The sequence below is a fragment of the Canis lupus genome, chromosome 22 (genome assembly GCF_048164855.1).
Source record: "Canis lupus baileyi chromosome 22, mCanLup2.hap1, whole genome shotgun sequence".
Lineage (NCBI taxonomy): Eukaryota > Metazoa > Chordata > Mammalia > Carnivora > Canidae > Canis > Canis lupus.
Genome location: NC_132859.1, coordinates 37,027,206 through 37,054,104, shown reverse-complemented (window position 1 = coordinate 37,054,104; position 26,899 = coordinate 37,027,206). Strand labels below are relative to the sequence as shown.

Genomic DNA, 26,899 nt, shown 5'->3' with positions numbered 1-26,899 from the left:
GGCCCCCAATGCCGGCAACAGTGCAGAAAGAAAAGGCTCTCAAAAGCATGAATTTGCCAGGAATATCCACCTCAATATTTCTCATATAGGTATCCAGCAGGACATGAGAGTTCAAGATCCAACAAGTAATATGTTCTACATCATGACAACTACCAGGTATAAGCATAAATTATAGGTGAAAGTGCCATTGAGTAATGCAGGACTTAAAATGTAGAAAAATATTGGTTGGCGTGGATCAAGCAACACTATATAGGAAAGTGGAATTTTTTTTAAAGATTTTATTTGTTTATTCATGAGGGACAGAGAGAGAGAGAGAGAAGCAGAGAAACATAGGCAGTGAGAGAAGCAGGCTCCATGTAGGGAGCCCGATGTGGGACTCGATCCCAGGACTCCAGGATCATGCCCTGGGCTGAAGGCAGGCACTCAACCACTGAGCCACCCAGGTGCCCCAGGAAAGTAGCATTTCTTAGGCATCTTTTATTTTTTTATTTTTTTTAAAGTTTTTTTTTTAAGATTTTATTTATTTATTCATAGAGATGCAGAGAGAGAGAGAGAGGCAGAGACACAGGCAGAGGGAGAAGCAGGCTCCATGCAGAGAGCCCCACGTGGGACTCGATCCAGGGTCTCCAGATCACGCCCCGGGCTGCAGGCGGCGCTAAACCGCTGCGCCACCAGGGCTGCCCTTCTTATGCATCTTTTAAAAGAGTATTGGATTTCAACAAGTAAAGAAAGAAGAAAATATGAAGAAAGAGAAATGACACAAGAGATTAAATTTAAGGGTATGTTTAAAGATTGATATTACAGCAATTGAGAGAGGGTTCATAAGTAAATAGTAAGAGAGGAAAATGAGAAAGTTAGGGGTGTGTGTTGAAAAATACAGAATGCCAGCATTAAGAGTTTAAACATACCTCATTACCTACTGGGAATCATGAAAGATTCTAGATCAGGACATTCCATGATCAGTGACGCGATTCAGGGGAAATTTTGTGTTGCAATGATATTTAAGACAGATTGCAGTGGAGAGAGACTGAAAATGAGAACACTAGTTAAAAGAGTTTAACAATCATTTGAATGGCAGCACTGGGTACCTAAGATACAGTTTTGTCAGAAGCTGGAAAAAAGATACTAACGCCAGGGAGACATACTGGAGGCTAAATATTATGGATGTCTGTATGATAAAGAGGGAGGTTTTAGTGAAGGAAATAATGTGGTTTATATTCAAGGAGAAAACAAGAATAAGATGGGTTGGGAAGAGGAAGTTCTGAGTCCTGGTACAGTCAAGTTTGAGTTGTTAGGCATCCAGATAAAGATGTCCTACAGTTGGTTGGAAATGAAGACTCGATTTCCTTTTTTCCTGGGGGGGGGGTTGGGGGTAGGGAGGTGGGTAGGTGGGACTGTGAAATCATCCCCTCTGGAGATAATAATTTAAAATGTGTGGAGGAGTTCACGGATAGAAAAATATAGAGGTCAAGGAACAAAGAGAGAAGGCAAAACTTTGAAGAACATCTACATTTTGGGGGCAGACAGAGGCACAAGAAAACAAAGGAGTTTTGTCAGGAGTTCCAAAATAGACTGAACACCTGCTCTGTGTGTCAGAAGTTCAAGTTCCTAACAATAGTATAAATAAATGCATCTATTTATCTTCCAGCATGATTCTTCCTGCAGGATTGCAAATGTCTTATTAATGTCACCCACAACATCCATTTATTATGGCTGTTTACTATTCATCTTGAAATGACAGCATACCTGGCACTTGCTTAAACACTTAGGAAGATAGACTTCCTGCTATAACAGATGTCAGGTAAAGGGAGATAAGGTCTATACTTCAACCTCAAAATAAAATCAAGATTTACAATCTAGGTATATAGATACAAAATCCCTTCATGTGAATTCTTTCCCCACCAAATAATTTTTATAAGAAATTTCATTATTGTAATTTATGGTTAATCTCCTACATGAATTATGGAATTCTGTTGATTTTTTAATTGATGTTTTTATACCTCTCTGTGCTGGTAGATATGAGATCTATAGCTGATAAGCAGTCAGAATTGTCCAAAGAAAATGGAATCAAGGAGTAACAGGCAGACCTGCTTGAGTATGCAAGATTCACAATGATAATTCCTATTTTTATAACCCAAAGATTTATCATTCTAGAAATTGTTTACTTACTACTTTTCCTTAATCTACACCTTGATTCATATCCTCAAAGTTCAAGCTGCAAAGGCTCTCTCCACCTAGTCAACAACCTTAGTTTATGTTCCTTAGTTAGAAAAGTGGTCCTCAGACTGTGGTCTCACACCCATCATCATTAGCCCCACCTGTAACTCGTGAGACACGCAGATTTTCCAGTCCCACCTCAGACCTCATGATAAGAAACTTGAGAGTGGGGCTCAGTAACCTGTGTTTTAATACCTGCTCCTAGGTGATTCTACTTTGAGAATCACTGCCTTACATCAGTGATAAAAATTCTAAGTAGCATCCCATTGCCTACAGGATGAAATCTCAATCCTAAACCTCATCAGAACATTCCTTTTGCAGATGAGAAAGTTGACTTTTCAACTATATCCTACACCTACCTCACTTGGATCCTGTCTTATGTTTGCCAATAAAAGAACTACAAAATGGTGACTAATTAAATATATAAGGCTAATCAATGAGAAAGGCATGTGACTACAAGTTCAAGTGGATAATCCAAAAAAGCATAGTATAGAAAAGAAAGTATAAAAATTAGTTATTAGATAAAAATTTAGAATTAGTAATAATAGCATTTATATTAGGAAAAAAATAATGAAAACTTATAATCTTAAATACTTATTTTTCCAGCACTTCCATTACAGTGGCCAAATTAGGTTATTTTGTCTATTATCACATTCATGGGGATAACACTGATATGCAATCCTAGTGCTCTACTAATAAGACTCAGAGCTTCTCAAGGACTAAAATCTTAGCTAATGGAAGAGAAAAATCAATACAGGTAAGGAACATTTTGTTGCCTTTAAGCAAGAGACTTTCAAAAATGTCTCAAGAGCAATGCGGCAAAGACAAGGGAGACTATTTAAGGGGGTTTCCACATTCCAACAATAATTATAGTTCTTTGGAATAACTCGTATCTATGAAGAGGCTTGAATCCATAACAGTACTCAAAAATGAAAAGCATAGGGTATACAAAAAGGTCACTAAAACCAAAAAGGGCATATTTAAAAAAAAATTCTAATAAGTAGGTTAAAGATGTGACATATACAGATGTTCTGTTAATTTTATATATATTTTTCTCATTAAATAAAAGAGAACAGCTACAGTGAATTTTAAGTCAAAAAACTCAAGAAAAGTTAGAGATTTTTCTTGGTTGACCAGAGAAGGCTACACTCCTTTGAAGCCTATATGTAACAGTCAGTTGTGAGGCAGTGATCAGCTGTCCAGACCCCCTCCTCTCACCCCCTAGATGAATAAGCTGCTGGATATTTTGTTATTGAAATACTGAGAAACCAAGCATGATGAAGTAAAGGCTCACTGTCTGGGACTAAGATTTGATGAACATGGAAGGTCTCAGATGGTGGCCCATATTGCCATTACAAGGGCTTACAAGGACTCGACATAGTAACTAAACCTTGACTTTAAGGAAAAAAAAAAAAAAAAAAAAAAACCCAGTCCAGAAAACATCAGCCCAGGGTAGAATCAACTTTGAAGAGATCCACTAGGATCCCATATGCCAACCAAAAGTCAAGTGGTTGATAACTTAGAATCTGGAAACTCTGCTAGTCTAAGACTGCATTCTTTTTAAGTCTGGCAGGGATTACTATAATTCTAGGAAAATATAAACACTGATAAACACACAGAAAAACAGGGAAAGGATAAAACAAATTTATAAATAATGAAGACATAAATCAAATCTATAGTATAAACACTTCTTAATCATTTAGGTGGAGGTATAATACATGTTAAATCCCATGGGGATTATTTATGTGTGCACATGCACAAGTGTGCTGTCTGCTTTTAAAAGTTTGTGACGCTTTTAAATGAAACTGGTAGAAGTTTTATTGAAATATTTTGGAGAATTGGTCTACTTACGTTTCTAATCAGCTTTACCTATTTAAGATGATATTATTCATAAAGTATGCTTTATTTGTGGCAAAAGTAGCATTTGAATATTTAGGAAAAATTTAATAATTAATGAGATCTAAAATGTGAGTATTAAAAAGGTACCGATAGCAGTAAAATGTTTTCCCTACATAAAAGAGCCTTGGTTATTCTCGCAACGATGTTATTCTCTGATTTTTTAATAGGATTCTTGCTCTAATCTTGCATAAAATATAGCCCCACCCTCCAAGACCTTAGCAAAGACTGAGAAGCCAAGAGATAAAACAGACTCTGATATATACCATGGTTCCATTTACATCTCTGATAAACATCATAATCTTCACTGGGAACCCACAGAAGAAACATGTTTCTTCGTGTGTCCTCCTTCCAACAACAAAAATACATAAAGTAGGTGTGTGAAGCCTCTAACAAAGATACAGGTACACCTCTTACTTTACAGGGTTGACATTTTCAATGTTTCTCTTTAAAAGCTACAGTAGGTCAGCCTGACATGCTTTTTAGAGCATCGTAACTTGAACTTAGAGAATTGGCTCAAGTTGATAATGATAATGGCAGGGATGAAATCCCGTTTACACAACTGCCATGCCAGAAAAAGCAAACCTCTTGTATAGCAGTCTTGATCAATGCGTTAGCTACTCCACACAATATTCAATATTCCCACAAAAATGTCCCAGCACAACAAAGGCTTGTGGACAGAGAGTGTCTTGGAGCCCGTGTAATGGGATTTGACAAGAGCCAGGCACTTTAGGCAGGCTCAATCAATGTTAATTGAAGCAGAAGTGATTCAAAGGCAAATGGGAGTCCTTGAGAGGTGAAAGGGGGGCTCTGGGATTGTGACTCCCTCCTTTTCCCATTACCCCTTTATATTTAATTACTTGTTCTAGCCAGTGAACTGTAATTTCATTTGCCATCAGGTGACTTTTGCCTGGTCTCATATGTTAGTTGAGTCTTTCATTTAAAGGAAAAGGATTTCATAACCTGGGGAGGTACCTATTTCACAGGAAGGAAACTTCTCTGGCAAGTGGGTCTCAGATTTATAAAGTCTCCTTTCCATATCCTAACACAGCAGAGGAGCAGAAGGACAAGGGGAGAAAAGGTTTAGTCTTGAATGATACTGCTGTATCATTTTCTCTGGGACATTATATCTATAATTGACCAGCAGCTGAATTTTGAATTCACTTGGACTCCCAGGCAGAAGCAGACCCTAAAACAGGAATTTATGAGCAGAGTAACTGATTATTGGGGAAGTGATTCCAGGAAACACTGGTTGAGAAGAGACGGCATGACATGGGAAGGAACGGCACAACAAAAGTGGGCTAACAAATTAGTTCCCACCACAGGCAGCTGGACTCCCATTGGGGAGCTCAGAGCCCAAGCAGACCATTCCTCAGTTGGCCCACCCAAGGGTGAGGAGGGGCATTTACATACCAACTCTTTTCAGTGGGGCTGAGGGCTAGCCTCAGTGGGAGGAAGAATGAACACCACAGCACCTCTGGCCTGAGATCACACAGGCCCTAACAGCCAGAGAAAGCCCTCAGAAACACTGACAAGGTACCAACTGCATCTGCTACAACCTGCCTGCAAATGTGCAAAATGCTTTAAGCTCCCCTGGTCTTTTGAAAAGATACACAGTACCACCACTTTCTGTCCTCTGAACAGATGCACAGTTAATACCACCTTCTGAATGAGCTGCTGGAGCAAACAGGGAAGAGGTTGTTTCTATCTGACATAAATGATGCCCTTTGACACAGCCTTAGGAACTAAGCTTAGAGTCAGCATCGTTTTGTTCAAGAATCTAATAGTATTTCGCCTGTACATGGTGCCTTCTCAATTACCCTTGAGAAAGTTCTTGGACTCAACATTTGTATCCCTTAGGATCTCTTCTGGATAAGATACACTGAAACCTCTGAAAGCTAAACAGAAGTAGAACTCAGCATAAGATAGGCTGAACCAGGACCCCATCCAGAAGAACTTTTACTTTTCATATTGATTTGCAATCCGTTGGCATACATTTGCCAAGACCTTAGACAGTAATTGTGGGACGCAGGTAGGAAAGTTGATAATTCATGGCCCTAAGTTACAAGTAAGGATGATATGGTTCCGAAGGTAAGGTTCACAGTAAGAAGCCAGAAAAGCAGACAGACACCAGGACCAAGATGAGGAAGCAGCTGACCAAAGTGGTAAAGTGCCGAAGTTTTGCAATCAGGCAAAACTGGGGCATTGCAGCTATGACTCACCAACTGGGGAACTTGACCTACTTACACAGTGATTTCATGCCTCAGTTTCTCATCCAGGTTATGGGAGTTCAGAGGACCTACCTCATATGGTTGTTGTGATGATTAAATGAGCAGTTACTTGCAAAGTGCTTTGCCCAGTGGCCAGCAGGAAATAAATACTTAATAATTATGACCTGCTTCTGTGTTATTATTATCGTTTTAATGACTTCAAGGTAGAAAGTAGAAAATGTTCTTTCTACTATGCATGGCTTGAAGTCCAGGGATATCTGTGGGACTATAATACATACCACGGCAACCAGAGAACTACCTTCTTTGCCACCCTAATCATCTTAGCTCATGCCTTTGCTTCATATTTTGGCCATCTGGAAATCTCAGGTGTGGTACTGGAGACAGTAGGGGCTTTTTCAAAAGTGCTTTCTACTGACATGGCAGACACGGTCTGATGAGACCTGAGACGAGTCGAATTCTTTCCTCCACAATGAAGGAGACGTCTCTGTCAGTATATAGAGAAACTCACCTGCCCTTGGATGAATGGGCTTCATGGTGAAAACAAGCAGGAAAGATGGTCTCTTATACATCTATGAGTGTGGTAAATTTCACTTTCCATAAAAGCCAGAGTGTCATCCCTGTGAAGGATGTAAAACACCTGCCGTATTCCACTGAGGGAGGAATCAAGGTACTTGACTACATGGTCAAGGTAGCAAGCTGCAGATTCTGTTCTCTTGACTTCTATCACCTCTTTTTCTAATGACTTTAAGCAAAGAGACCCAAGATGTGACCCAAAGGCTACTCAGTGTTCTCAGTCAACTATCTGGTCAACCGTAAGGACTTACAGTGTTCTTTCAATTCTCTAACAAATAAAATAATCGCCATTTACTGAGTCCTGCCATATCCCAGTATGTTTACAACATGTAAGGTGTCAACCATGTGATGTCCTTTTATAGGTGCTTACAACCATAACTACAGGAAAGATCAACATTCCCATAGAGTGTGTGTGTGTGTGTGTGTGTGTGTGTGTGTGTAATTTGAAGTATTAAGAGTGTGCAGCTTGTTCTGGAGCCTCAGAGAAATAAATGGGGGCTCCAGAATGAGATGGCAGCACACTGGCCTAACTAGGCTGTGCCATGACTAGAGAGGTCTAGAGTTGACCAGAATATGAAGAAGGGAAGTTGACCACACACACACAGACCCCACATGGAGACAACAGATGGCTCTGGAGACACTACTGAAAGAGCAGTAACACTGCGTCCGGCTCGATCTCTGACAGGTCAACCACTCAAAGGTCTACCCTGGACTTTCTTACAAAGCACTGAGGACACAGTGTTGCAAGAAATTGACAGAGACCTTGTTGCTGAGTCAACCAAAGGTGTTTTATTGCAAGGCAGGCACAGTTACAGAGCATTAAGTCAGAGACGCCACAATTTCCGTCAACCCAAACACAGAAGGAGACCTTGTTCTTGGATTCCTCCAAATTGAGCAGATCCACAGACAGACCTAAGCAACCCTGTTGATGAGGTCAGTTGATCTCCAATTCCTGCTTTGCCTTGGAAAATGGCATTTCCAAACTGTCCATTTATTGTTGGTTAGCTTACATTCAGGGTATTTGAAGCCACTTTTGATATTTTGTGATTTCTCACCATTCTAACTATAGGATCAGACAGGAATTAAATTTCAACCTACAAGGTTTGTGTTTCTTTGTAGTGTAACATATATATCAAATAGCATGCAAGAGCCCCAGGTATAATGTATGTTTGATTATGTTTCAACTCCAAGCGATACCACATTGAGATCGCTTCAGTAGCTAAGCAAATGTGACTCGGGCCATTACCTGGATCCAAAACTTGGGGGGAAAAAAGAAAGAAAGAAAATGTATTTTTAATCTAAGGATCAGTACTACACAAATCAAATCATGCAGCCCCATTTACCAAGTAACCTGGGATTGCAATTCAGAAAATCCTCAGGGAAAGAATTTGTTCATAAACAAGGCAAATTTCAGCAACAGAATTATACTTTCCAAAGCAATTCTCTTCTTACAGTTCTCAGGGCCAAGAGAAGAAAAAGACAAGACAGGGGTGGGGGTAGAGGTGGGGGAAGGATAAAAAAGGAAAGAAAGCCAACCATTCCAAAGTATCCAGAACTGTGTTATGCAGGTGATGGAAAAGCAAAAACAGTCCAATCAGGAAGCACATGTATCTCAGAGAGCTTCAGTCTGAAGGGGTGCTGGGCTCGAGTCCCACTCTGAGTGCTTCTTGGTTCCAGCTGCTGTGTTTCTGTCCTGGGGACCAGCGACATCTCCCTCACTGTCCTTCAGCGGTTCCCCCAGACACCTGAGAAGGTGGTCTTCCTCTGGCCAACAGCGGAGCCTGTGGAAGGACACACGGGAAACAGCCCATCAGGCCTGGGCCCAACCATCTGACAGCTCAAGGCCGATGGAGCCAAGGGCAGAGGGAAGAGTGATGTTTCCTCACCTCCTCCAGGCTTCCTTCCTGCCGCCTCTCCAGAAGGGTGGCTTTATGCTTTGGAGCAGCCAATGGCTTGGAATCTTTGAGATCTTGTAGTGAACTCATTGGGGTACCCATCACCTTTCAGTCCATGATATCTCTGTTGACAAGAACATAAAATAAATACCCCTGCATCACTGGTCTATGAATTTTGAGGAGAAGGAGACACAACAGAGTAACACGGACACATGGAAAGGAGTGAAGGGAGAATGAGAGAGAATAAAACTCAGAAAGGATACTCTACCTGCCACCTTTCCCTGGAATTTCCCTAGGTGGTCGCATCCTGGACAGGAGGCTCCAGGTGAAGTCTAAGACCGCCCAGAGGTCTCAAAGTCTGAAAGGTCAGGAAGCATCATTCCACTGCCACGCAGGCACCTGAACCCAAAATTCAGCTCCTTGAGAACCTCAGCCAGCCTTGCCCCAATTCTCCTGAGTAGATCCTGTCACTGAAATACTACATAACAGAGAGCAAAGTGCAGTTGAAAATTAGCAGGAGGTTCTCCATCTTTCTTTGCCCCAGGGTGGTGGTGAAGGAAAGGGTGGAGGTGGGGTGGGAGGGGTATCAATAACCACCCAGGCTTCTCGTTAGTGATTTCAGTCTTAAACTTCAAACTCTCAATTTCCTACCCAGTGATAGAAGATTCCTCCAAGCCCATGGTCCAGACCCTTAGGTTTAATCTAGCCTTGCTCGTTGAATCTACAGCATCATCCAGATCCTAAAGTTTCTATACCTGGGTCAGGAGAATTCCAGAACTGAAGCATGCCAGACCCCTGGTTCCACCTGTGATCCCCCTTTCCCAAAACTCATGGGAAGTCCAGGGCTACCCCTCTGTCCTTCAGAGAATCTACCTCCTTGGAACACCGGGTAGGCTGCCCACCAGTGAAGAACACAGGCTGAGAATCACAAGAACTTACAGTACTACCAGGAAAGGTAAAGAGAGGAGAACTTACCCAAACCCACCCAGCTGCCAGTGTCATACCAAAGGGTAGGTGCTGGTGGGAGTGCTCTGCTCTCAGCACACATGATAAAGAGGGTGCACTGTCTTGTAGAGGACTTAAAATCAATAATGAAATTAAGAGTTACTCTACTTTTTACTATAACCACGCACTGGCAAATCTAAGAATGCTGGTGACCAGAGAGTCCCTCCAACCCAGGCAAAACTCCACCCCAAACCCCTCTCTGCAAACTATTCATGGTATCCTCATCCTGTCATAATCTGTCCTTGTGCTCTTCCCTCTGCCTGGAATCTTCTTCCCCCATACTATCTGCCCACATTACCAACTTTCAAGCTCGATTTTGGATGCTACCTCTTCAAAGAGGACAGTCATGACCTCTTGACTAGGAGTAATCCCTCTTCCTCTTAACTCCCGTGGCAATTTATCTATGTTCTTTTATTGTATTATAAAATACAATATATTGTATTATACTTGTATTATACTTGAACATGCAAAAATATTATCTTCCCTATCCATATATATCAAGATGCTGAGAAAAATATATGGGGTTTGAAATTAGGCCTGGATTAGATTCCTAGTCTCACCCTGAACTAGTGGTGTGATGCTGGGCTAGTTTATTTACTTCTTTAGTTTATTTCAACATCTATAAAATGAGGAAAGTATAACCCACCTCATAGGGCTGTTGCATTATTATTATTAATAATAATCTAATAATAATATTATTATTATTAGATGATACACACAAAATATCTAGCCTGAGATAATATACCGTTGGCAGTTATTAGTTTCTCTACTCTCTTCATAAGGGTAGAATCTTCCTCTTTCCAACTCCTGCAGGACTTACCCAGAAAAGTGGTAAAATGTGGAGGGTACTAAAAATGAGTGTAGGGAAGAGCTACAATATAGGCCCATTTGGAGGATTCAGTGAGAGAGTGTATGTTATGTTCTTAGATCAAAACCTGGTACATAGTATGGGTTAAAGGAATGTATATTAAATAGAATATTTAATACAATGTTCTGTGAGTTAATGTAGGATTTCCTGACTCAATAAAGCATGCCAAGTATCAATTATCAAGATATTCCTTCCCTTGCTTCAAACTTCTTCCTCTCTTCATCAAATGATAATAAAAGGTAAATAGGGGGACGCCTGGGTGGCTCAGAGGTTGTGTGTCTGCCTTCGGCTCAGGTCGTGATCCTGGAGTTCTGGGATCGAGTTCCACATCAGGCTTCCTGCATGGAGCCTGCTTCTCCCTCTACCTATGTCTCTGCCTATCTCTGTGTCTCTAATGAATAAATAAATAAAATCTTTAAAAAGGGGGGGGGGAATGGCGACGTTTCTGAAAGTAGAACTTTCAGAAAATCACATAATGTTAGAGCTAGGAAACCCTTTCTCCCCATAGGTAACACATGCTGAGAACTTGTGATGTGTGAGGTACCAAACTAAGAAATTTACAGTGTCTTACTTAACGTTCATCTGAACCCTGTGAGGAGCTGCCCTGACTATTTCTATTTTACAGATTTGGCAAATAAGGCCCAGGGAGGTTAAGGAAACTGCCTGTGGATGCACAACCAGTAAGATGCAGAGCTGGGCCTGTTAACGAGGTTAAGAATCACACTCCCACTCACTATGGATGTACTGTAGCACTTTCTGTGAGAAGGGAGATGTTGTGTGCTAATATGGTAGTCATGAGCCATATGTAGCTCCTGAGCTCTTGAAATTTTTCTACTTGGTACTGACTCATGTGTCAATGAGGAACTGACTTTTAAATTTTACTTAATGCTACTTAATTTAATTGTAAGCATACTGCTGTACTGACACTGCAGGTCTACTATACCTTGAAGACCTTGCAGAGGCCCCCTGTTTTGATGTTAGAGAGGACTTGATTTGCCCTAGACATAAAGTCAGGGCAGAACCTTCAGAGGGGGAAATAGGGCTTTGCTCATTACAGAGCATAGGATTGGAGCAAGATACACTTGGGTTGGAAATGCAGGTTCTTTCATTCACTGGCTGTGCCCACAGCACATTAGTCAATGTTCCTGGGCATCTGATCTCTTTTTAGTTAAGGAGGCATAATACCACTTCTAGGGTCAATGTGATCAGCAAGTAAAACAGCATATGGAGAGTGCTTAGCACATACTTGGTATAATTTAAGGGGAAGTTGTAGCACACATACACACATAACTTATAAGAATTCCTCTCTCAGGATGCCTGGCTAGCTCAGTGGTTGAGTGTGTGCCTTCGGCTCAAGGCCTGATCCCAGGGTCCTGAGATCAAGGGGAGCCTACTTCCCCCTCTGTCTGTGTCTCTGCCTCTCTGTGTGTGTGTCTCTAATGAATAATAAAATCTTTAAGAAAAATTCTTCTCTCCATGCTCAGTGAGAGAGCAGAAGAAAGTAGTATCAGTGGGGCAGGGGAGAGGTGTTCCACCTGCATTCCACTCAGTATACATGTGTTTGTCACAAGTCGAGCACAAGATGGGAAATACAGATGCTTTCTCATTTCAACAGGCTCTCAGGGTCTTAGTGCATGATTCTAGTGTTTATATGTGATTTTTCCCTAATGCCCTGACTTTAGAACTTAATCACCACCTCAACCCATGTTAAATAATGATCCTTAATGTTATTCTGCACCAAGTTCTTATGTGCAGGCTATTATTATGATTATTTCCATAACCCAGTAGCAACACTCCTTATCCCAGGCAGCTCTTGGCTACATTCTTGTTCTTGCTAGCTCACTCAAATGCACATGAACTCTCTCTTTTCTCTTTTGTGTGTATACATACATTTATGTTCTCTCTCTGGGTTGGTTTTTAACTGAACTGTGTTTCGCCTCCAAACCCACCCTGCTTCATAGTGCTGGGGCCCTGCAAAGCACATCTCTCCTGGGCCGCAGGCTCCCTGTTAGGTCTGCCCGTAGCAGGAGGAGAGGGAACTGGCTCCTATGAGATTCCTATTCTGTCACATGGCTCCAGCGAGAACTCTTCACAGTGGCAATAGCAACTGGTTCCAGTCAGAGCAGCTGACTCCACTTTGCAGTTTCTATTTCCAGCCCCCTTCAGAGATACCAGCACAGCCAGCTAGTGTTCCCTCCTCAGAAGTCTGGGTTCTCCATCTGCAGGGCCTATCATCTAAGTATCTAAGTTTTCATTACCCTAACTTCTTTCCTTTGTTCCCCCAGCCCTAGAGGTCCAGCTGCTTCCTGCACTCTGTGACCCCTGTTGGATTATTTAACATCTGGCTAACAAGTGATGAGGTTCAAGAAATGCCATCCCAAAACGTGCCACGTTGGCATCCTGAATATTGTAAACTGAAATCTGAGAGAACAGCAGAAGTGGTAAGGTCACTCTCTTCTCTGTCTCCTGTCTCTCTTCTTCCCTGAAACAGGTCACCGAGCCCTCCTGTGAGAGGTGTCCTCTCTATCCCCGGAGAAAAGGAGCACCCTCATCTCTAAAGACAAAGGGACACCTAGAAGAATTTTATCAAGGAGCCTTGCTTAGTTTCCCCCAGGTTACTATGATTACCCCCTAGTCTTTGACCTCTCATATCCCCCCACCACTGCTCACTCTTCATCCTGCCTTTCTGAGAAATTCACAGCTCTAACCACTGTTGTGGGTCTTCATTTCTTTGTGAAGGCTCCATGTCACATAACATTTATATTAAATAAATCTATATTCTTTTCTCCTATTAATCTGTCTTTGTCAGCTTGCTTTTCAGACAGAGGCAGGGACTCTGACGAGTCGAGGAAAACTTTTTCCTCCCCTACAAAAGTCTTCATAGTAAATCTTCCTGTTAAATAACTTGTTTAGCTTCTGTCTTCTGACCAGACCCAACCTGATACACTATTCCTCTCCCTCTTCCATGGACAATCTATGTTACTGTGTATATAAGAATATATGAACATGTCTTACTTTTATTTTCCCCACATAAAAGTTATCAATAAATTATTAACATATCCTGGCACTTCTATTCTAGATCTCCTCTGCTTAGCATGTAAACACAGGATAGCAAAAAAGGAATAGAGCACATCAAATAACATAATTTGATGTATCAGAGAGTAATTAACCCCTGAGGTGCAATCTCTGGGAGCTCATTCCTGGGCACATCTGCCAGGGCAGCTAAAAATCAGGTAAAACACATGGACATTTCCATTAACAAAGATCAACACATGAGAGTCGCAGCAGGGGCATTTGCTAAAGCCTGGGATGCAGACCTTCTGTGGCAATGCATCAACAACTATGTCAGATGAACGAGAGCCCTCTGCAACGCTGCAGCCTTTGACAGGTTTCACTGCCCCCATCTGCCAGCTCTCTAGAGAAGGTACACACACACAAGACAATACAATGCAAACCAATGCAAAGCAATGGTTAATATGTGAACATAAATAAAACAGAAGAGGAGACTGTACTGTATTAGAACCATTCACTTTAGAGATACTGACCACTTCCCTGACAATGCTGCCAGTCTTATCCTTTATAAACATAGCAGGAGACTTGGGATGAAATCCCCACTGCTTATTGGTCACCGCCTGCCTCTTCAACCTAAGTGAGCTGAAGAAGCACATATTGTTCTCCAATCACATGCAGCTTCCATTCTTCTGGAATGATCCCTATGGAAGAATCAGGTCTTCATGCCACAGATAAAGTGACTGTCTATAATCCACAGTGTGGCTAACCTACCTGCTAGCCCAACATCAACCATAGCCAACATATGCCTACTAGAACACCGGGTGTCCTAACTTGGTAGAGCAGCCATTACAACCTGGATCCTCAGGCTCCAAACCGCCTTCCATCTCAACATGCTTCAGCTGGTACCTTCTTCCCAATGTCAGGTGAACCATACTCTATTGAGGAACTCATATAAGAAAGCCTATGGGTCTGGCTTCAACATCACCCACTATTAATCCAGGCCTTCATAGACAGTGTTTTCTTCTCAGTGTTCAAAACCTCTCTCTCCTTTCCGGTCCAAGCCATTGCTTCCATTATCTATAAATGTAGCAGAAGCTATCAATATCTCCCCCCTACTCTGTATTCTTCAGGCCTTTCCAAGGCCAACCTCCAGCTGCCATTAGCTGCATCTCTTTGCATGAGAGTGTTCTCCAAAAACTATCTCTCTGGGCATGGCAGGCCAGGAATGTGCGGTTACTGGTCCTGAGAGGAGTCCTCAACCAGAGGCTGACAGTCCAGATGATAATGATAGGGTGTGTGTCTTGGCTGTTCCCCAAAAGCTCCCCATAGGACTTAAGCCTAAGTGTCCATCATCATCCATAGCTGGCTCAGGAACACATCCTTTGTTGGCTGCCTTTATAGCTCTTATCTTCCTTTCCTTTCCCTCTTGGTGGTGTTTCCAAAACTTCTCAAAAAAACTATTTGCTCTTAAATCCTTATCTCGAGGTCATTCCTGGAGAACCAAAACTTATTAGGCAGCAGAAAATGGTCTTTTTCCAATTCCTGTTAATTCAAAGCATTTTAGCAAATGCTTTAATTTTATGTACATATTAATATGTGAACATAAATATGTGTTCCTAGGCTTCTTTAATTGGATTTATAAATAATGAACAATATGTGTCTGGCTGACATTTGAATTTTCCTGTATTTTGCTTTGTGCTGGTTCTGTCCCCCCGCTAAGTTGATAAGATGTTCAAAGGCCAGGAGTGCATCGCCTCCTCCTTCTATAATTTTCCACAGTGCCTGGCATGATGCTCCACAGAGTGAATATTCAATCAGGGCTGACAGACAAGAGGCCACAGAGGTCAGGTCCGTTTGTCCCATGGGCTTGTCAAAGGTGAGATAGCTCCTAAGAGAAGGAAACTGTGACACTATTTTCAACCCTATGAAGGATGAGCCTGGAAACCCGGAATGGAAGCTGGCACTGAGACAGGGCATCAAGTCAGGACACCAGAGTCATGTGGCACGTGCTAAGCCCTCCAGCCACATAGGATGAGAGATGCTGCATTGTCAGATATGTTCTCTTAGCCTGTTTCTGAGTGAGAGTCCAGCCAGAGGCAAAATGAGCTAGATAAGCTAGACAGAGCAATATCAGGTCCATCTCCAGGAAATCTTTTCCGAAAATTCTGGGCCTTTGCTGAAAAGGCTGGGCCTTCTGATTAAGCACCTCAAAATTGATCACAGAACTGGGTGCTAATAGGTGAGGGACCAAAACAGATAAAGAGGAAGCCCTACTTGACCCATCTTACACTCCAAAAATGATGGCTTAGGGGACAATTAGCAGAGGCACACAGCAATAAAAATTAGTACCTCTAACTACAAATGCCCCTACCTCTCATCCCTCTCCTGGGCCAGAAGGACTTTATGCCCTTTCCATTTATCTATTTCCTTTCCCAACCAGAATAAAAAAATCTAGTTTATCAGACATCCTAGACCTCAAATCTTTATTAACTGGCTTGCTCAGGATACAAAGATTCTAAGGGACCTTCTGAATAAAAGAAAGGTGAAATGACAGTGTTATTTCAGAACTGAGTATTCTGTTGCATTATTTTCTAAGCCTTTTACAGCTGACAATCCAAATAAGGTATTGATTAAACAGATCACTCCATATCCCCAATTTGGCTGCTAAGAGACTTCCCTGCAATATCTTTTCAATCCTTTCTGGTTGAATCTAGTGCCTCAAGAGTGAATGGCCGGTGGAAACCTCATGCACTCAATATCCCAGAGGCTCTGCACAGCTCCTGGTACATAGGACAGGCCTGCCCACAAAATGGAGCTATCTACCAGTTAGGGGATTCTAAAAGAACATTTCTAAGGCTTTATCTGGGAAAATCACACCAACATATGGCTTTACATAAATGCTGATTGAGGAAACTGAATTCTCCAGCAGCTTTCTAAGAATAATTCTTATTTCAATAGAAAGCCCAGCCCTTTACACAGCCTAGACTGGTTTGTTTGCTCACTCCACCCCCATCACATGGGAACTTGAAGAAGCCACAATGACAAGTGGACAGAGCAATGGGTAATTCATCCAGAAATGAATGGCAAACAGAATAATAAAATGCTGTCACAATGGCCAAAAAGAAGTCAGAATCAAGAAGGGCATGGAAAGGAATCACAATGACAACTAGAGATTTCTAAGCACCAAATATGAAGGCACACATGATGTACTTTCTTAATCTTCCTCTAACTTCTACCCCTATCTATACAGAAATGAACTGTCAGCCAGATTAACTCACTCAGGAAACAAATAATCATTTGAATGATACATAGATACAACAGCCAGAGCTATCAAGTCTCAGAGTGAAGATCTAAATGATCTGGTCCGTTCAGATGAATTCTGCACATTGTTTATGGGAAAAATTCACTACTCCATTTTCTCACACATGAGTAGTACAAGCCAATAGAACGAATGTTTAATTACAGTCACCTTCAAAGCTCCAGGTCTACTGAAAGAGAACCATGGCAGAAGAGAAAAAGGGAACACATTTCCATTAGGCTTACTGACTCCCTGGGTTTCTTGCATGCCTGAGTGCCATTACAGAAAGAAAATTATATCCTAGGTTGCCAATGATTTTACCCACACAAAAGACTTCAGCACTTTTTTAGGAGTCATGTTATAAAATATTCCATACTATCCCAAATTGTGCTCAACTTTGCATTCATCACTGGCTTTTTAACCTGTAGCAAGTTATAAGATTAAACATGGCCCCATGTTTGCCTTATTAATGTCTAATGTCTCCAAAAATTAAAGGGTAGTTTATTTGAGGTCAATTCTCATCCTGCCTACTCTCTCCTGTAAGTCCATGATAGTTCAATATCTCCCCACCTTAGAGTTATAGCAATTCCTTTCCTTTACCCCAAAACTGCATTTGTCCTTGACAGTTTCTGGCTGTTAAGGGTCAGGAAAAGAAAAGAGATTATTTATCATAAAGTGTTTTTATGACATTGATGCTCAGAGCCTCAAAGAGGCCTAGAAGCTCCTATTTGAACATCTTTATACATGTCCTCGACCTGTGGTATGAACTCCCTGAAGGCCGAAGCTGTTTTTCATTCATGTTCCTTTTGTGGTCTCAAAATACCTAGTACAGTGCTGAGGATTGAGTTAAAGTGCCTATCTTTTCTAATAAAAAGTTCTGGAGCTCACTGTCACAGGAAATACCTTGTAGCTGCCCAACTTGGATCAGGAATTCCCAGGCTTCCATGGGTTTAGGTAGGTCCCAGACAAGTGTCCCAGATAAAGATGGTGCCAATGAGTCTCCTGGGGGCCTTCTCTTTTTTTTCTCATCACAATGGGGAAAGAGGTCCCAGGAAGCCCTTGTGGCTGCCCCAGTCCAAGGCACAAAGCACACTCAGGAGCTTTCAGTCTCCTAAACTTAATCCCTTCCCCCTTGGTTCCCTGTAGACTGCTGCTCCCCGGAAATGGGAACAGAGAGGGTACATTGGTCTTTCCTTGGCCTTGGGAATTCTAGAAATGGAGCTTGTGGACTTGCCTGAGAGACATCGAGGAAATAAGAGAGAATTCTACTCATTAGTGAGAGGTGCTGGTGATATGTAATGGGTACTTCCCCAACTAATGTAACTTTAGACAATTCTGGGTTTCGAGTACCTCATCTATAAAATGCAAACACTAAAACTCTTGATTACATTGAACATCTCATATTCAGACATCAGGCTCCTTGCATTTGCTCTAATCCACTGGAGCTATCAATGAGAATGTCCCTTTCACTGGAGCTCAAATAAGGTTATGAAGGTCAGCTTCCAAAATGGGTTTAAGTGAGTTTTTCTACCCACGTCTATACCAGTAAATTTCCAATCTATCAATCGTTCCAAAGCCGTGACCCAGAGGAACCAAGTTCCCAGGCAGGAAATGAATATAAACAGAGTTCACATTCGTCTGTGTGTGGTCTACTCAGATGCAAACAGATTATTCAACCAGGGCAAACACATGAGGTGCCAGCATCAAACCCAAATGGTGACAGAGCCAATTACGATTCAGCTTGCCTTGCTGATTTTGAAATGATTTTGAAATGTCACTTATGCTGAAGAAATGCTGTCCGTAAAAGCCCTGCAAAAGAGAAACAACACCACTATGACTTTCACTGGCTATCATGAGCAAGAAGCCAAGTAGGATCACCAACTTCCTGTGCTATCCAACAAACCTTTAAATTCCTTGGTTTTGGAGAAGTAGAAATCTTTAATGCAGAAGTCAAAAACTCTTATGAACACAAAAGCTTTGGAGGTAACACAGACAAAGGAAAAAGGCTGGGTGGGCACTGTGTGAAACTTGAAAGCACACCATTCACTTCCAGTGTTCATTTGCCATGGAAGGATTACGGCCTAGGGATGCCAGATCTTTCCATTTTTCAAAAGAAGCCAGAAATCTAGATTATTTATAGGAATCTTGCTGACATTAAAATGTTGGCAACTATAATTTTTTTTTAATTACCATACAGGCAAATAAGACACATCGATGGGCCAGATTTGGCTTGTAAGTTGCCAAATTCCCAGGGTTTCTCTGACAGAGAGAGCTAGAATGTAAGGCTGCTGAGAGGATCACATCACAACAGGCTACACTACATGAAAAGCACTCAGCGCAATGCGCAGTATGTTAGACCATGACACACTTTACCTTCAATTCCCTCAACTGAAAATACAGGATAATAATGATTTTACCTCAAAAGCAGCTGTCATTTGAATTATGTGGGATAGTACAAACTGAGGGCTTAGCACAGTGTCTGATAGAGTAAGTGCTCAATAGCATTTGTTGTTGTTATTATTTGTAACCATGAAGCAAGCTTTAAAACCCTAAATTTTACCAACATGGACACAGTGACCCACAGAGAACCACTAGTTAAGTCTCTGCAAGTATGTAGCAAAGTCAAAATCAAGAAACAGGTTTCCTGACCCCTGACCAGCAAACTCTTCCATGAAGCTCTGGTTTCCACTAAACTCTTAGCTCACAAAGTACTCAGTCTCTGTATTAATTTCACCAATATAGTCAATAAAAACAATAGGCTGATGTTATTTTTGTTTTTGTTAATGATTGATGAAGTTGATATGATGGAGTTTTAATTTATTGACAAAGGGAGAAGGGGCAAGGAAAAAAAAAGCCTTTATTATATAAAATCCAAAGGATCAACTAATTTTCTTAAGAAGAAAAAACTCTACTGTACGAAGTGACCTGCATTCTGATTAATAATATAAAAATCTGAATTTTGCTCTCTTTTCCCAAGATAGTCTTGAAACTGACAGTCCTTATGATCACAAACAGTAATATGTTTGATGTCTGCAGGAAAAAAATGTTATTCTATTTAGGTAGACAAACAAAATTATCCCAAGCCGCTGTTTGGGTAAACAGGGCTTAAGAATATCAACACTGTCAAGGTAAAACACTCAGGAATCCAGTGCTATCTTATATGAAAGTAAACTGCATAAAATGTTTGGAATCCAAGGTAAGAGACAGTATTATAAAGAATCAACAGAACTGACAGTTCTCAAAACATCAAGTTCCCTTTCAACGTAGGCCTGAAAATATGGCCCTGTTTGTTAAAATTTCTTCATTGCCTATTTTCTCTCATTGATCCCACTCCCATTTTCATAATCTATTCTTCACACACTGTCTTCCATCAGGACTTTAGGCTCTAAAATCGGCCCTTCTTTCTCAAGGTCCCACCTACGCTCCACGACCACCACAATGAGATGAGTCTATTCAGAAAGTCTATGTGAAGCACACACAGCATCACCGTTTAAGCACACTCTTGGAAGACCCATAGGGAGTTTTGGTCCTTCTCTCACAGAGTTCTTTCCTTCAGCTTCTCTCATATTTACCAAGCTTCTCTCCTGTTTAAAGATGAAGAACTGGGGGCCAACGCATTCAGGCCCATTCATTCAAAAAACAGCATTGTTGGGTAGCCATTTTTACCTCTATCTAGGTAGGACCGTAGTGCTGAAACAGCAGAAATAGCAACAGTAAATAAATTTCATACTCCTCAAGGCTTGCTTCCAATCATCTTTTCCATCTACTTATGCCTGATTCTATCAGAGTTAATCTCCTCTTAGTAATATGCTCTGGCTCATCACAGTTTGCTTTTACTAGTATTAAGTATGCATCCCTTTATCTCCTTGACTATATTTTAAGTTTCTTGAGAGAAGGGACTGAGTGTCATTGACATTTGGAAGCATTTCTCCTAGTGAACACTTAGTAGAATGTCCTGCACTTAGTAGGTGTCCTTGTAATAACTTGTGTAATTGAATTATGTCTCAAATTCGTGTTTGGTCATCATTTTAATACACTTCAAATTCTTCTCGGTGCTCTCACAGGAGAAAGTGGAGATGAATTCATTACTATGCTTAGCAAAGTGAAAAGCCCAAATTGGATCTGCTTTGCCCTTCTAGTTTGTTACACAGCTGGAATGTGAAGCTGGTTAGAAATCACATCCATCTAGGAGGTTGGCAGATCTATCAGGATCCTGTTGAAGATATTAACATATGAGCTGGTTAGAACAGGATTTATGCATTTCCATCATAGGTAATGGAGATGAAAAGGAACCTGTCAAATCATAGGACCTATTTGTCTGCCCAAGAAGAGTGTTCAATTAAAACAATTATTTATATATATTCTGCAGAGCTTTAAAGACTTCATTCTTCATGTCCCCTTGGGAATCTGGCAAGGGACAAAGAGAATGTCCATTTTTGCAGGTAAGGAAGACAGTAATTCAATGAATAATCCCAGATTCCTTGGAGACTGAAGCTTTGTCCCCTGAGCTCAGATGATGGAGATGGAAATGGTTAGGCCACAGATTTTAAGATAAAGATTCTTTGGCAGGTTTATATGTTTCTAATCAGAGTATAAGAGCTAATTGCAATGAAGTTTACTGTCATTTTATAGGCATGGCTTTATAGAATGAGGCTATTTATTTCTTCCTAAACACTGTATACAATTCAGATATTCAGTTGCCAGTGGAGGGGTAGTGCCTTAGTTTCACAGACTGAAATAGAGATATAAATAGTATCATCATTCCACTTAGGTAAAGTTCCCCCCACCCACACACACAAAATAGACTTGTTTATTAAAACAATTACCTTTCCTTATATTTAGTCAAACAATATACAGTACAATAGCAAAAGAAATTTAAACACCTAAGTAAAATGAGATGCCACATTTACAAACTTTACATCATTATTAGTCACTAAATCTAAACATGATCATAAATACAAACTTGATGAGGTCTTATGCTATCCTGAGTTCCTTGTCACCCCCCCCCCCCACCTTGCTCTGTGTGATGGGCAGGTTCTTTGCTCAAAATCATTTATCCTCCAGCATTATGCCTAGACTCCATGTGGCCTTCCCTCATATTTAAGTTTTCAATTTCTCTAGCACTGAAATGAACAGAAAAATGCATTTTTCTTCTCTGCTGGACTACTTAACACAGAATATCCCCTCTTTCCCTTTCTAAGTGTCCTGGTTCCTTATCTCTTCACGGACTTTGCAAAAAGGATACAACAGGCAGCTGAGAGGTATGAAATAGTTCGTAAACACTTTACAGTTAATTTCTACCTTCTATAATGATATTAAGGAGTCACTCTATATTACTTTGAGGTTTATTCCATAACCCTCCATACCTGCTGATTGGCTCACTCATACTCAGCTTACAGATATTACACTATTTTTAGAGGACTTGGAATTATTATCTAAATACCAACCTATTGCAGACCTTTTCCTTTAAAAACATGTAAATAAAATATTTTCTTTACACACATACACCACACACAAATACACACAGCACTTTAGTGCCCAAAGGAACTGCACTATATTAGACAGCTTGACATTTGTTTTTCCTAGGAGCTTATAATAAAATAGACAACACTGACCCAGACATGCAGTAGGCATTTGGCAAACATTCCCTACATCATTAAACTGAGAAGAAACAGTGAAATGTCTGTCCCATATACTGCAGCCCAAGGGCTTTTGAGGTAAGGAACAAAGACAAGTAAAGTCCAATAGCTAGTGACACCCATGGCCAGTAGGCTGAGGATGCTGAGAAACCATAAGTTCTTGGCCCATCAGACCAAAGCAAAGAGAACCATGACACCATTGCTTGAGAAATTAAAAAGGAAGATGGTTCAAATGAGGTAAGAGATTATTAAAGGGAGAAATTCCAATAATTCTATCATAAAGATCCAAATAAACATAACAGGAATAGATTTTTAAATGATAATACTAACCAAATGGCTGCAGAGAAAGCTCTAGGATAAGCTTATCTTTTTAAAGGGTTTATTAAATGACAAATGGTCAGGCTAAAGCAGAGAAAGAAGCAAAGGTTTTTAAAGAAAAATATAAAGAAACATGAGCACCTTTTTCTTCTCTTTCTTTTAAACTCAAGCCAAAAAGGAAAATGGGTAGAGATGGTTTGGCTAACAGTAGTGTAATTAATGTTCATAGCAGAGAAGGAGCTCAACTCTTTTGCTGTTTTCTCTATTAGAATAGTTTTCAAACAAAAAGGGCCAAGGATGGCAAAGAGAATATGTGTTTATTTACCAGCTGGTTATTTATTAACTCTCAAATGCCAAGAATTGGGCTACCCTTTGGAAACTCTGGAGAATAAGACAAACATGGTCTCTGCCTCCATGAAACTTATACTCTGGTGACATTAAAATTGAAGGGAAATATGACTGCTCCCTTAATACAATCACACACAGATACTGCAAAGTTAGCAATGAAGTTATCTCTCACTCCTTTGCCAACCTTGGAGTTTTGAAGATTCATTTTATTAAGAGAGCTGTCAGATTTCTTTACAATGTCTAATAGATGATGAGAAAATAGTAATGGAGCACTTGACAGAGTTTGAGACTCCAGAACCCAATAAATCATATGAGAAAATACTGAGAGACTTTATGGGGTAACTGTAGAAGACTTGATGAAGTAAACACTTTTAAAAAAATTTTTTATAGGAATGTCAAAAACCACAGAAGTATTTAATGTGTTTTTTTGTAAACAATTCTAATAATACAGAGAGATTACAGAAGACAAAGTTAAGAGATCATAGTAATGTTATAACTGGGTTCTGGTACACATGTCTTATGAGCATACCCATACAACTGTGTGCATCTTTTCCTAACCCTGCACATTACTAGCTTGAAGTTGGCCAAGGTGGGAGTATTTACACCATGGAAAGTGGCAGTTGCTACAAAGGAGAGATTTTCTTTCTTCCTTTCCTCTCCTTTCTTCCCTCCCTCATCTCCTTTTTCTTGAGAGCCAGTGATCAAACATTTACCTGTATACTGATGTCTTAATGTAATATGCTGCGGCTGCTACGGAACTGTTACCCAATGGGTTTCTTGGGTGTGTATACTTTTCATTTTCACAAATGCTACCACATTTTTTCCCTAATGTATAAATTTATACTGTGACCATAAGCATATGAAAGTATACATATGACAAAGTCCCATGAGTTATATGGTAAATGCTTTTAATTGTAGCTAATCCAATAGGTGGAAAATTTTCGCTCCAATGTAGTTTTAATTTATGATATCTAGACTACAAATGAGGTGACAAATATTTTTTTGGTGACAAATATTTTTAAAGTTATTGGCAATTTATAAGTTATTAGAAGTCTTTTCTCAAAAAAAAAGAAGTCCTGGGATCCCTGGGTGGTGCAGCGTTTTGGCGCCTGCCTTTGGCCCAGGGCGCGATCCTGGAGACCCGGGATGGAATCCCACGTCGGGCTCCCGGTGCATGGAGCCTGCTTCTCCCTCTGCCTATGTCTCTGCCTCCCTCTCTCTCTGTAACTATCATAAATAAATAAAAATTTAAAAAAAAAGAAGTCCTTTCTCTATAAATGGACTGTTTATAGACTTTGCCCATTTTTAAAATTTAGTTCTTTATTTTTTATGTCATTTTGTCTGGTCATATTACCTCTATATAAACTTCTGTCATGTGTTAATGAATGTTTTTCCTGATTTATTTTTTATTTTTAGGCTGCGTATTTGGTATATTTTTTTCAAACATCTTTTGTTGACAAATTCGCTCTCTTTCCTTGGTAATTCTTAGTTTTCTGGTTTTACTCAAACAGTTCCACTCTGCCCAAGCGCTATGGTCTGAATGTCTGTATCATCTCATCCAAACAGTATGGAGTTAAAAAAAAAAAAACTATCCCATAACCCATCAATTGCACTACTAAAGGATACAAACATAGTGATTTTAAGGGGCACCTGCACCCCAATGTTTATAGCATTGAGCAATGTCCACAATAGCCAATATACATACCCGGATGTGTAGAGCAGCATTATCGACAATAGCCAAACCATGGAGGGGGCCCAAATGTCCACGTACTGATGAGTGAATAAAGAAGATGCTGCCAGAAGATGTTGCCATTTGCAACAACATGAATGGAACTAAAAGGTGTTATGCTAAGTGAAATAAATCAGAAAAAGACAAATCCATATGTCTTCACTCATATGTGGAATTTAAGAAACAAAACAGATGAACATAGGGGAAGAGAAGGAAAAATAAAATAAGATGAAAATAGGGAGACAAGCCATAAGAGACTCTTAACTACAGGAAATAAACAGGGTTGCTGGAGGGGAGGTGGGTTCAGGGGAGGGATAATTGGGTGATGGGCATTAAAGGAGGGCACTTGATGTAATGAGCACTGAGTGTTATATGCAACTGATGAATCACTAAATTCTACTCCTGAAACTCATAATACACTAGATGCTAACTAAATTGAATTAAAATTTAAAAAATTTAAAAAGGAGATTAAAAAACACAAATTCATATTTTTAAATCTTAATGCCTAATATGATGGCATGAGGAGGCTGGGTTTTGGGGAGGTGATTAGGTTACCAGGGCAGAGTTCTCACGAATAAGATTGATGTCCTTATAAAAGAGGCTCAGGAGAGCTCCCTTGCCTCTTCTGCCAAATGGGGATATAATGAAAATTCTGCCACTTGGAAGGGGGCTCTCACCTGCCTGTGCAGCCACCTTGATATCAGATTTCCAGCCTCCAGATCTATGAGAAATAAATTTCTGGGGTTTTTTTTTAATTTTTTTTTTTTAGATTTTATTTATTTATTCATGAGAAACACACACAGAGAGATAAAGAGGGGCAGAGACACAGGCAGAGGGAGAAGCAGGCTCCATGCAGGGAGCCCGACGTGGGACTCGATCCCGGGTCTCCAGGACCACACCCTAGGCTGAAGGCTGCACTAAACCGCTGAGCCAACTGGGCTGCCCTAAATTTCTGTTGTTTAAAAGCCACCTAGTCTGTGGTACTTTGGTAGAGCAGCCTGAATAGACTGACACCGAGGCACCATATGGGTAAGTATTAACAGCATGGGCTCTGTACTAGAACTGCTTCTGCTGAATCCCAGCTCTGTCATTTGAGTGTCAGTCTGCTCTCTCCAAGTCTCTATTTTCTCATTTATAAAGTGGGCAAAAAAAAAAAAAAAAAAAAATAGCACCTTTATAGAGATATTTTGATAAATAAATATTTAACCATCTACTGTGAAATTTATTGTTCATCACTATTGTCCCCTGTCTTGAATCACCTATTCTGGTTCAATTTTCATTTGGTTATATTAATTCATCAGGCACTTTCACAGATATAGCACAAGAACAGATTACAGTCTGAGGCTGTGCAGGTCTGACGATTTCTGTCTTTTCCCTGATTGGTGAGTGAAATCTCTGAGGAGATTCCTGACACCACTCCTCTTTATCAATAGCCTCTAGACATCCTGCTGACTTCTGGCTTCAATGGTTGCTGGCAAGTGCTGGTCTGATTCTTTCCCTACTAAGGAATTTCTTCCCTCTGGAAGCTCTGAAAAATTTGTTTACTTGTCCTTCTAAAATTTCTAGAAAATATAGATTATAAATATATACCATGTATTTCCTACATACACACACAAACACACACACACCCTTATGTATTTATAACTCCAGTGTACACATATCCATATGTATCGTGGGTATATTTACATGTACATGTATATTTATGCATGTGTACAAATATGTGTAGATATATGCATGTGTATGTATATACACATATGTAATATATATACACATGCATACTTTATTCTTCAATGAAACTAGCCTGGACCTGGATTCTATTTTTTAAATAGAAATTTCAAGTCTTTTTTATCTTTAGAAACTTCTCCTTCTC

General features: G+C 40.4%; 1 protein-coding gene and 1 long non-coding RNA gene across 13 annotated transcripts in view; both read right to left on the bottom strand.

Annotated features, from left to right (window-relative positions):
* The window catches only part of RBMS3 (RNA binding motif single stranded interacting protein 3), a 1,291,910-nt gene that overhangs the window by 1,123,008 nt on the left and 142,003 nt on the right, over window positions 1-26,899 (bottom strand). The gene's annotated exons all lie outside the window — the stretch shown is intronic.
* LOC140614148 (uncharacterized) overlaps window positions 7,681-26,899 on the bottom strand; it is a 159,141-nt gene continuing 139,922 nt past the window's right edge. Inside the window, exons 1-4 of one of the 3 annotated variants that reach the window (XR_012015042.1) lie at window positions 9,788-18,004; window positions 9,081-9,290; window positions 8,804-8,936; window positions 7,681-8,698 (exon numbers count right to left, since the gene is read on the bottom strand). This is a non-coding gene — a long non-coding RNA (uncharacterized lncRNA). Of the gene's footprint in view, window positions 8,699-8,803; window positions 8,937-9,080; window positions 18,005-26,899 lie in introns of those variants that run through there. The other 2 variants (XR_012015041.1, XR_012015040.1) reach the window with 2 other exon arrangements.